Source organism: Propithecus coquereli, unplaced genomic scaffold (assembly GCF_000956105.1).
Source record: "Propithecus coquereli isolate 6110/MARCELLA unplaced genomic scaffold, Pcoq_1.0 Scaffold111, whole genome shotgun sequence".
NCBI lineage: Eukaryota > Metazoa > Chordata > Mammalia > Primates > Indriidae > Propithecus > Propithecus coquereli.
This window is the reverse complement of record NW_012135081.1, coordinates 4,742,484-4,752,576: the sequence shown is the minus strand read 5'-3', so window position 1 is coordinate 4,752,576 and position 10,093 is coordinate 4,742,484.

The window sequence follows — 10,093 nt, the reverse complement described above, 5'->3', positions numbered from 1 at the left end:
AGGCTGGTCTTGAACTCCTGGTTTCAAGCGATTGTCCCACCTGCAGAATCCCAGAGTGCTGGGATTACAGGCATGAGCCATCGCTGCCGGACTAGGAAGTGTAATCTCAGAGAAGTTAAATCAGCTGTCCAAGGTCACATAGCCTGGCTGTGTGTTTCTCTATCTGCTAGGTTTTAACACTTGCAGATCATGCCTTATGGGGCAAGAGAATTATAGAAATCATAAAAATGAACGGATTTTTTCCCCTATGGAATTGTTTTATATCCTCTGGACATACAGAGGGGGCTCCACAAGGCATTGCTGCAGTGGTTTCTATAGTGGCTGACCCAGGTGCATGCATATTATCAGAGTTTTCATCTCCTTGAATTCAATTTTACTGGCAGCCCCTGCGATTTTTCAGCACGACGACTACCCTCACCAGTTAGAGTCCACTCTTTTCTCAAGACTAAAAATATACCCATAATTGCAGGCATCTGATTTCTGGGGGAGCCCGTGAGTTCCCTCTTCCTCAGGCAGAGCCTAGCTTTCCCACAAGGGTCAGGCAATGTGAAACTGAGAAGTATCTAGAGATTTATCTTCGAGCCCCTCATCTCCCTGAGCATCCCCCTCTAAGCACTACTTTTCTGGTTCTATCCTTGTTTGATAAAGTATCCCAGTGGTGCTTTTGTATTTTAAAGGATGCGATCTGCAGAGGACTGTACTTAACACCATGAGCTCTAATGGTGGAACTTAAGGCATTTCAGTGGCAGGATAATTGGGGAGGGGGAAACAGAGCCTTCCCAGGGGCTTTAAACTGCATTGCTGCATAAGGGTGATTCTGCATCTCATTATCCATCCATTAACATCAAATGAAAGCTACAAAATTGGATCCCTTTATTATGATATTTGAAATTAAGCAGATAGTGGGCTGATTTCTCTGTTTTCACCTGCCTACTGGCATCACACAGACACCCTCCCCAACTTCCTGCCCCATCTTGTCTCTGCCTCTCTTCCCTCAGGGACAAGGTCCTTAACGGACACAGCTCCCCATGGTGTGTCTGCAGGGGCCCTGTGGAAAAGGTTGAGTTGTCAAATGAGGAGACACCACAGCTAACACCCTACTCCCCGACCCCCACCAACTCTGGAATGAAGATGGAGAGTTTTCTGTGCCTGGTTTGGTTCACAGAGACACATAGTCCATCATTTGATTTGCTACAAAGAGTATTCCTTCTCCCTGCCCCCCAGCATCCTCCAGTTTTTGCTTAGAGTCTCAGAGCTGGAAGGATCTTAGTGATAACGTAATCAAACCACTTCATTGTGAAGTAAGGGAAACTGAGGCCAGATAGAGGCCAAAGCCCAGGTGTTCTGATCCCCCAACCAGGACCCTTCATAGCACCATGCTAAATCTGGCTCTCTTTGTGTTTCAGCTGGATATTTTTGGAATTTCTCCCTCCAAACCCCAGAATCTAAGCTTACTTTCCATGGCAGAGAACACGGGCACCAACCATCATAATAAGATGGGCCCTCCTTCCTGGTCGTGGCCACTTTTTGGCACATACACTGTGCTCCATAATCCCACTGGAGTCCATCTGTGATTTCTCCCTGTTTCTGTACCACATCACATATCCGCTCACCTTGATTCATTTCCTAGAGCTAGCCAGGGCCTGGAGCGGGGGCTGCAGGTCTCAGGGCAAGGACAAAAGGGTAAAGGCAGCTCTTCACCTCTAACTTCCCCACCTCCAGCCTCAGATGAGGGGAGAAAGAGGCTGTCTTGAATAAGAAGTTTTCCTCAAGATTTGTTGAGCCTTCAAGCTTCAAGGAAGAAAACCTCTCTTATTGGATGAGGTTTATCTTACTACCCAACTCTGAGGACTGGAGCAAGCGACAGCAGTTGAGTGTAGCACGAGGAATGCTGATTATACACAAGAAGAACTTGTCAGCCATGAGAGCTGTCAGACACCTGTGTTCTCTGCATATGCCGGGAAAATTCTCATCCTTCTGAGATGGTCAAGTTAACCTCACTGGGTTCCTTCCAGTCCAAGGATTGTGGTTAGAAACTTCCTTTGCTCAGTGTTTGGTGATTGGCCTAATCCTGGATTCCTCAGCCAGTGCTCACTCAGTTTCCCACGGGGCCTTGCCTCTAGGGAACATTTTTCAATCTCATGTGGGCTCTAAACAACTTCTCCATCCCTAAGAAACAAAACAAAATTGAACTGACTCCAGAATAATATCTACCAGATCATTTAATCTGACGTGGGCACAATGGCACTGGATGGGGGATCCAGGCATCGTGTCTGTGATGGGCTGAATTGTGTCTCTTCAAATTCATATGCTGAAGTCCTAACCCCCAGTATCTCAGAATGTGACTGTATTTGGAGACAGGGCCTGTAAAGAGGTGATTAAGTTAAAGATCATATGGGTGGTCCCTAATCTAATAAGATTGGTTTCCTTACAGGAAGAGATTAGGACACAGACAGAGGGAAGACCATGTGAAGACAGAGGGAGACGACAGCCATCCACAAGCCAAGGAGAGAGGCCTCAGAAGGAACCAACCCTGCTGACAACTTGATCTTGGAGTTCTAGCCTCTAGAACTGTGAGAAAATAAATTTCTCTTGTTTAAGTCACCCAGTCTGTGGTATTTTGTTATGGCACCCCAAGAAAATTAATACAGTGTAAAATTAATACATCTAAATGTGTCTCAATCATTTACTTGCTATGTGACCTTGGACAAGTCATTTAAAACTGTCCAAGCCTCAGTTTCCACATGAACTCTAAAGTCTCTTCATGATTCCATATAGAGAGAAAGCCCTAATTCACTACACAACTTTGCCAATGATGTCAAAGTTCCTGAGACACGTACTCATGCTATCATATATGTAACCTGGTGTACTGCTTTAACCTTCCAAATGCACAGTTATTTATTCCTTACTCTAAATGCCAGTGTATATCTAGCTTTCAATGTGAACACATGTGGGTCCCCTGACTCTCAGATGCTGTTGCCGCTTGCTACATCTCACAAAAATTTGTTGAAATGAGAGCATTTTAGTCAGTTGACGTTTTGCCGAACACAGGGCCAAATGGCCCCACTGGTTTGTCTCTATTTAATTGATGGATCTTGTTTTTAAACTGTCAGATTCTGTCCATCCTTTGACTCAGAATCACTTTGTGGCCATGCAAGGCCTAGTCAACAACCTGATCCAGCCGGTTCTATCACCTCTATTCTTTTCATTGATTGGTAAATTCACCCAGAAGACTCAACCCCAGCCAATTGACACAGCCTCACTCAGGCCCCAAGAAAGTACCCTCATGTCATGTCTATAAGATGCCAAAACACCCACTTGAGTCAATCAACTCAATGAAAAATCAGTCTAATCTACAGCCATAGCACAGTGTAGGCAAAGCAATGTCCTTTTGTCAGCCTGCAGTGACTTGAAGTCTGTACATGGCTAGTGTCCTTCCCCCTTTTCACCAAGCTGACTGGTCAGAATGAAGAAATGTGTGCTCATAGGAATACATGCACACATGCACCCTGCACCACTCTTATTCCTGCCTTTTGGGGAGAAAGAGGACTTGGGGATGAGAACCTATGCTGACAAGGGCAGTGGGAAGGCCTTGGGATCACTTATCTCAGGTGCCCATTTGCATGAATGTGACTCAGATTGTAGCTTTGGTCAATATTTAGCCAATATTTGATGGTATGTGAGGGAAGGAGCCAGCCAGACTTCAAGCTTGGCCATGTTAACCGGTCATGAGTAAAAATGGTCCAAGTGTATTTACATGCCTCTGGGCTTTTGTATTTGATTCCAGGACTTGCATGTTTGTATCCTTGCATATTATTCACATGTGTTTGAGTGTGTGCATTTGTACCTCTGTGTTTTTCCACCTGCCTGAGTTTGCTGATATGTACACGTGTATTTACATCTGACTCTGAGTGTTTGCATGTGTTTGTTCATGACGAGTGTATGGGCAGGTGGGTTTACTTGTGCCTCTGTGCAATCTCCTTTTGGGTTTCTGTATGAGGATGCTATTACATGTATCTTCACGTCTTTGGAGATCAGTAAGTGCAAAGAGACTTCAGACATCTCCCAAATGCCTGGCAAACCAAGGAAGAAATCCGATGCTGGAGAATGGTTGGGCAGGCTGTCAGCTCGGACTCCTTTTGGCTCAACTCCTATTTTCTTCCAGGATGAAGTCTGCAGTATCTTCCAAGGGCCCCTTCTGGCTTCCTCTATGACATCTAGACCTCCATGGTCCCCTCTTATCTCTTTTTTAATGGACCTAATGAGTAGAAGGCAAGGCTTGGGGGTAGCCTGGGATTTTAAGATGGAAATAAAAAAGGAAAATTCATCCTTTTTCCCCATTCTCATTTTCTCTTATTGACATTCATCAACCCTGAGTATGAGACACAGGGGACTCGGCTGCTCTACATTTTTTAGGTCATTTTTACTCTTTAAAAATGAAAGAATTTTGCTAAACAATTTTAAATTGGTGTTATCATATTATGGTTATGTTGTAAAAATGTCTTTAACTTTTAGAGATATTCATTGAATTGTTTACAGAAGAAATGATGTGATGTCTGGAATTTGCTTCAAAATATAAGAGAGTTAGGTAGGAAATAGATGAAACTAGACTGACTGTGGGTCTATCATCGTTGAAGTGAGGCAATAGTTATGTGAGTGTATGATTATATTATTCTCTCTACTATTTTGTTTGAATTTTTTCATGAAAGAAAAGAATCATAAAGCCAGGTGTGGTGTCTTGTCCCTGTAATCCCAGCTACGCAGGAGGCTGAGGCAGGAGGATTGCTTGAGCCCAGGAGTTCAAGACTAGCTCAAGACTAGCAAGATCTTGTCTCTTTAAAAAAAAGAAGAAGAAGAAGAAGAAGAAGGAGAAGAGAATCACTTTCACTCAGACATCTCCTACTATTCCCCACCATACTCCCCACTCTGAGATGTGGCTGTGACTATCATTATTTCCTTCCATTATGTGGATGAGAAAGTGGAGGCTCTCACTGGGTAAGTGATTTGCTTAAGGCAATTGGGAGCAGAAAGCTTGGCTAGAATTCAGGCAGACTGACTTCCCACTGAGGGTTCTTCTCATTGAGTCCTGCATAAACATGAGCCTCATACAGCCACAAAATATAGAATTTGGGAACAAATGCCTATCAGATTAATGAAGGAATTGAGACTCCAGTTGCTCATACAATTGCATGGGGCTTACATAGGCAGGTATATGGACACCCAAGGGTTCTACATTTGTATCTTCAGAGACACACAAAAGACCTTAGCTCATACAGCTATGCTTTCCTCGGTTGTACACTTATAGAACACTTATTTTGAAAAGCTATGTTAGACATGAGGAAAGGGGAAAAAGAAAGAGTGCATCAGACTGAGACTATCCCTTAGGTGTGCCTGTTCTGTGTGCTCATGTGAAGAGCTGGGCTATCTACGTGCACTCAGTGAGGGTGGACCAACAGGGAAGCTGGAAAGTAGAGGTCCCCCTAACAATTCATATATCAAGCCCAGAACTACAGACAGCACATGAATTTGGTGAGGAAGGAGAGACATTGGCAGGCTGATGCTTTGTACCGAGCAAAGCTGTAACTTTGCATGCAGGGGTACAAGACATTTTTTTCTCTCATATATAAATATATTCAGATATATGCAAACATCATCTGTACGTCCATAAATGGTTTGTGCCTGGCACACATCCACCTTCTACGTGCATGTTATGCAGCTATGTCTGTACAGAGTGGGCTTCTGAGATGGTGAGCCTAGGTCTAAGAGTCAGAGGACAGGAGTTCTAATCTAGTGTTCACCACCTGATGGTTGTGTCATTGTCAGCAAGTCACATCACCCCTCTTTTGCTCAGTTTCCCCTTCTGAAAAACAAGATCTATATTAATAGCCAAGCTGCCCATCTCAAACAATGCTAAACATGTGAAAGCTATTTTATCTATAAATTTGTATTTTACTCTATATACTCACACTAAAAAATAATGAAGAATGCACCTATAACACACATAGCATGTTTATCTAGCCATATGTCTAATCTGTCTATCCATGGGATTCAAAAATTAAATAACTTGCCTAAGATAACACAATTCAAGCACAGCATGGAATACTGAAATGATAATGGGTTTTGAGGTCAGAGGCACCACCGAAGAACTAAAATGGTGTCCAATGTCACTATTATAGTGGCTTCTGCTGGTCATCTCAGTTGGTTAGATCAGTGGTTCTTAAAGTGTAGTCCAAGGATCCCTGAGGGTCCTAGGGACATTTTAAGGAGCTCTGTAGGTCCTTCTTCTCCTAGTCACATATCTGCAGGAGGCTATGACTTCAAACACTTCAGTCAAAACAACATATCAAAACAAATTGGATGCAGAAACAGGTATGAGAATTTAACTGTCTTCTGATAAGCTAGATATTAAAGAAACTTGCAAAAATGTAAAATAATGACTTTCTTCACACTAATTGTTTTTGTTTTGGAAAATATAGTTATTTTTCATAAAAAATTAGTTGTGTTAACATGTAATATTATTATTTCTAAAGATTTAAAAATGGTTTCAATTTTAATTTCTAATAAGGTAAATATTGATAAGTATAACCCATATAAACAAAAGCTCTTTAAAATTCTAATAATTTTTAAGAGTGTAAAGGGGTTTGAGACCAGACAGTTTGAGAATCTCTGGGTTAGAATCTGGTGTTGATGAGGACAAGAACCTGCCAAGGCAAGATCAAGTCAGGTAGCAAAGCCCAGGCTACTCTATGTCCCTCCTGCCCTTGGTCTGGTGCTGCCCTCACATTCTCACCAGTGCTCCCTGCCAAACTCAGTCCCATCTTAATAGCCAATGCCCATGTCCATCATGAGCAAGGAATTGGAATGGTTCAGAGCACCCACTCTGGGGTCAGGAAAGTGTGACTGGAGTCTGGGATCTGCCAATAGAGTGCATCCTTAGCCTCCCAAGCCTCACTCAGCTTCCTCTTATGTCAAATGGGAATATATTGACTTCTTTACAGTGTTATTATAAAGCTTGAATGAGATATTGAATCTAGTCCAGTGCCTGGTATAAAGCAAGCACTTAAGAAAAAGCCTGTTATTGTTAGTAATAATAACAGATAGTACTCACTGAAAGTTTATTCTACACCCAGCACCAATTTAAGTGCTCTTCGTGCATTAATCCATTGATTCCTCCAATACCACTGTAAGGCACTTAACAACACTCGAAAATAGTTATTCTGCAGTTGCTGCTGGTATTTTTGTGGTAGTGATTGTTTCCTAGGTCCTATCCATGGGCGGAATAGTATAGATTAGAGTATTAAATAAATGTTCGTGGTTTTGATTAAACTTTGACATAGAAGTAAGATTATTGAGGGATCTGATCTTCTAGAGAGTTCTCTGACTCCTGCCTCCTTCCCCTTTAGCCATCCCAGGCCTAAGGAGCCAAGTCAAGGGATCAAGGGTGAGTCCTCAGGCCACATGGTCTTCACCAAAGAGGTAGGCCTTTTAGAACAGTTTGTGGGGAAGAAGGATAGCAAAAGCCTCTGTCACCAGTGACATCAGTGATAAGTCAAAGAACCTTGGGCCGGGCGTGGTGGCTCACGCCTGTAATCCCAGCACTCTGGGAGGCCGAGGCGGGCGGATTGTTTGAGCTCAGGAGTTCAAAACCAGCCTGAGCAAGAGCCAGACCCCGTCTCTACTAAAAATAGAAAGGAATTAATCGGACAACTAAAAATATATAGAAAAAATTAGCCGGGCCTGGTGGCGCATGCCTGTAGTCCCAGCTACTCGGGAGGCTGAGGCAGAAGGATCGCTTGAGCCCAGGAGTTTGAGGTTGCTGTGAGCTAGGCTACGCCACGGCACTCACTCTAGCCCGGGCAAAAGAGTGAGACTCTGTCTCGTCAAAGAACCTACTTCATAGCTCTGTCACTCATTTCCTCTAACACACACACACACACACACACACACACACACACACACACACACACACCGCCTTCAGCAAAGTCACCTACCCATGCATACGTGAACAGAAAAAATAAATGTGTTGAGGTCTTTGAATGTATGTGTCCTGTATGTTTTGAGGATATGCTTCTAGGTAAACCTGTGCAGAGAGAAAAGACTATGTGAAATTATAGACCAGAAGGAAGGACTCGCTCCATAGTCTTACTTCTTTTACCCTGACTAATCAGCAAAGATACTATCACAAAATACAGACTCCTACCTCTTAATGTCTTTTTTGGGTAAGATTCCCCCAAACAACAAAACATCCTGGGCTGGTCCAGTTCTGCCCAACAAGCAGTGTGTGTGGGAGGAGGGCACTAGGGGGTGGTAGGTAGTTCAGTTGCCTCTTATCACCATGGAAACTGAATGGCAAAGCTACTGGGAGAGTGAATCTGGGGCTCTTGGCCAACGGATGCTCTTCTAGGATAGAGGAGGAGGCAGCATCCCAGACAGGGGCTGGATCTCAGGATGTAGCCAGAGGGAAAGGAGTAAGGAAGGTTTATTCTTTTCCACCAGTTTTCAAATGTGGCCACTAGGACAAGGACCTTGGGATTATTCTAGTCTGGTGCTCTGGAGATATAAAGTGGGTTTTTGCTAGAGACAAATCTATAAGCAGAGTTCTAAAGCCTTGGGCCCGAATTACCTGGATTCAGATCCAACTGAATTGACTGTAAGAGGAAAAGACAGGCTGTTGTCCACCCTGATTGGGTTTATCACCTTCTCCTTCAAACTTTGGAGACCATATATTCCCTGGGTATGAGTAGAGAAAAAGAGGATGTGAGGAAGTCATGTTTTGGTTTCTTTTTATTTTTTGGAAGACAGAGAAAAGAGGCCCTTCAATGTGCACAGTGTGAATACTGCCTCGTCTCTTTAGTTTAGGGAATTCTGGGAGAGATTGGGGGGCTTTCTTATTGCTCAGAAAATGACTTTGCAATTAAAAGAAGGGACAGGAGGGGGTGATAAAAGAAATGGCCAGGTAGAGACTTTAGAAAAGGCCATCTCCTCTCTATGGTCAGAATATGAAGATATGTTCAAATTCTAGAGCACAAAAAAGCCCAGAAGAGAACTAGGGCAGTTATCTAAATAATTCAGCAACAAACCCCTCAACCCCGGATTCCTTGCTTTTACCTGAATTTAATGGATAATCATCCCAGTCAGAAAAAAAACTTGTCCCTGATGGCCAAGACTCGAATTATACAATTCCAGGACCCTCTCCAGTTGGTAAAATGTAATAAAAGTAACTGGAAGTTGGAAGAGGGGTCTTAAGGTTTGGCCTCAAAGGTATCTGGACCTTGGTATATCAGAATAGGTCAGAGGCCAGAGGCCTCCATTTGGGGGCTTTTTTTGACTGCTTGAGGTGGAGGAAGGGAGAAAGGGGAGGGAAGGCGGGTATGGGGGAGGGGCAGACAGGAACAGATGCTTTCAGATCTAAAGAAACAATTTGGGGGGAGCGCAAGATCAAACAGAGGATGAAGAGGAGGAGGAGAGGGGAAAGGAAAGAGAACAAAGGTATAGCGGAGATTGGAGCCTCTTCCATGGAGGAGAGATAAAGGGGAATCTGGGTGAGATGGCTGAGCCAACATCTGCCCCCTATAAAACCTTGTTCTATTTGCTGCTGGCCCAGGAGTGGTCAGATGGGCCCCCCACGGTGGCCAGGACTGGAGGTTCAGCCAGGAACCTTTGCACCTCAGCTGTTCCTCCCAGATTGCCACCCTCCACCTTTTGGTTCTTCCTCCCTGCTTTTACAGTTGGAGGGAAGTCCAAGGAGGGGCACTAGGGCTGGAGATTGTCCCAGAGGATTATTGCAGGATGAGAGAGGAAGAGGAGCAAGCATATGAAGGCATGTGGAACAGGGAAAGCAGAGACTTGCTAGGCAGGGACTGTGAAACAGCCAAGGAAAGACAGACAGAGCTGGAGGCAATCAAATTCCAAAATGGTTTGAAATTCCCTGAGGGGAGGTTTCCAGTTGGGAGGCCCACATCTCCCTGCACACCTCAGCCAGCTATCAGGCAGGATAGGGATGAGGTGGGGAGTGGAGGAAGTCAGCTAAAGGCCAAAGCAAGTGTACCTTGGAAATATTCCATATATACTTACCTCCCCAATTTTCTCTTCT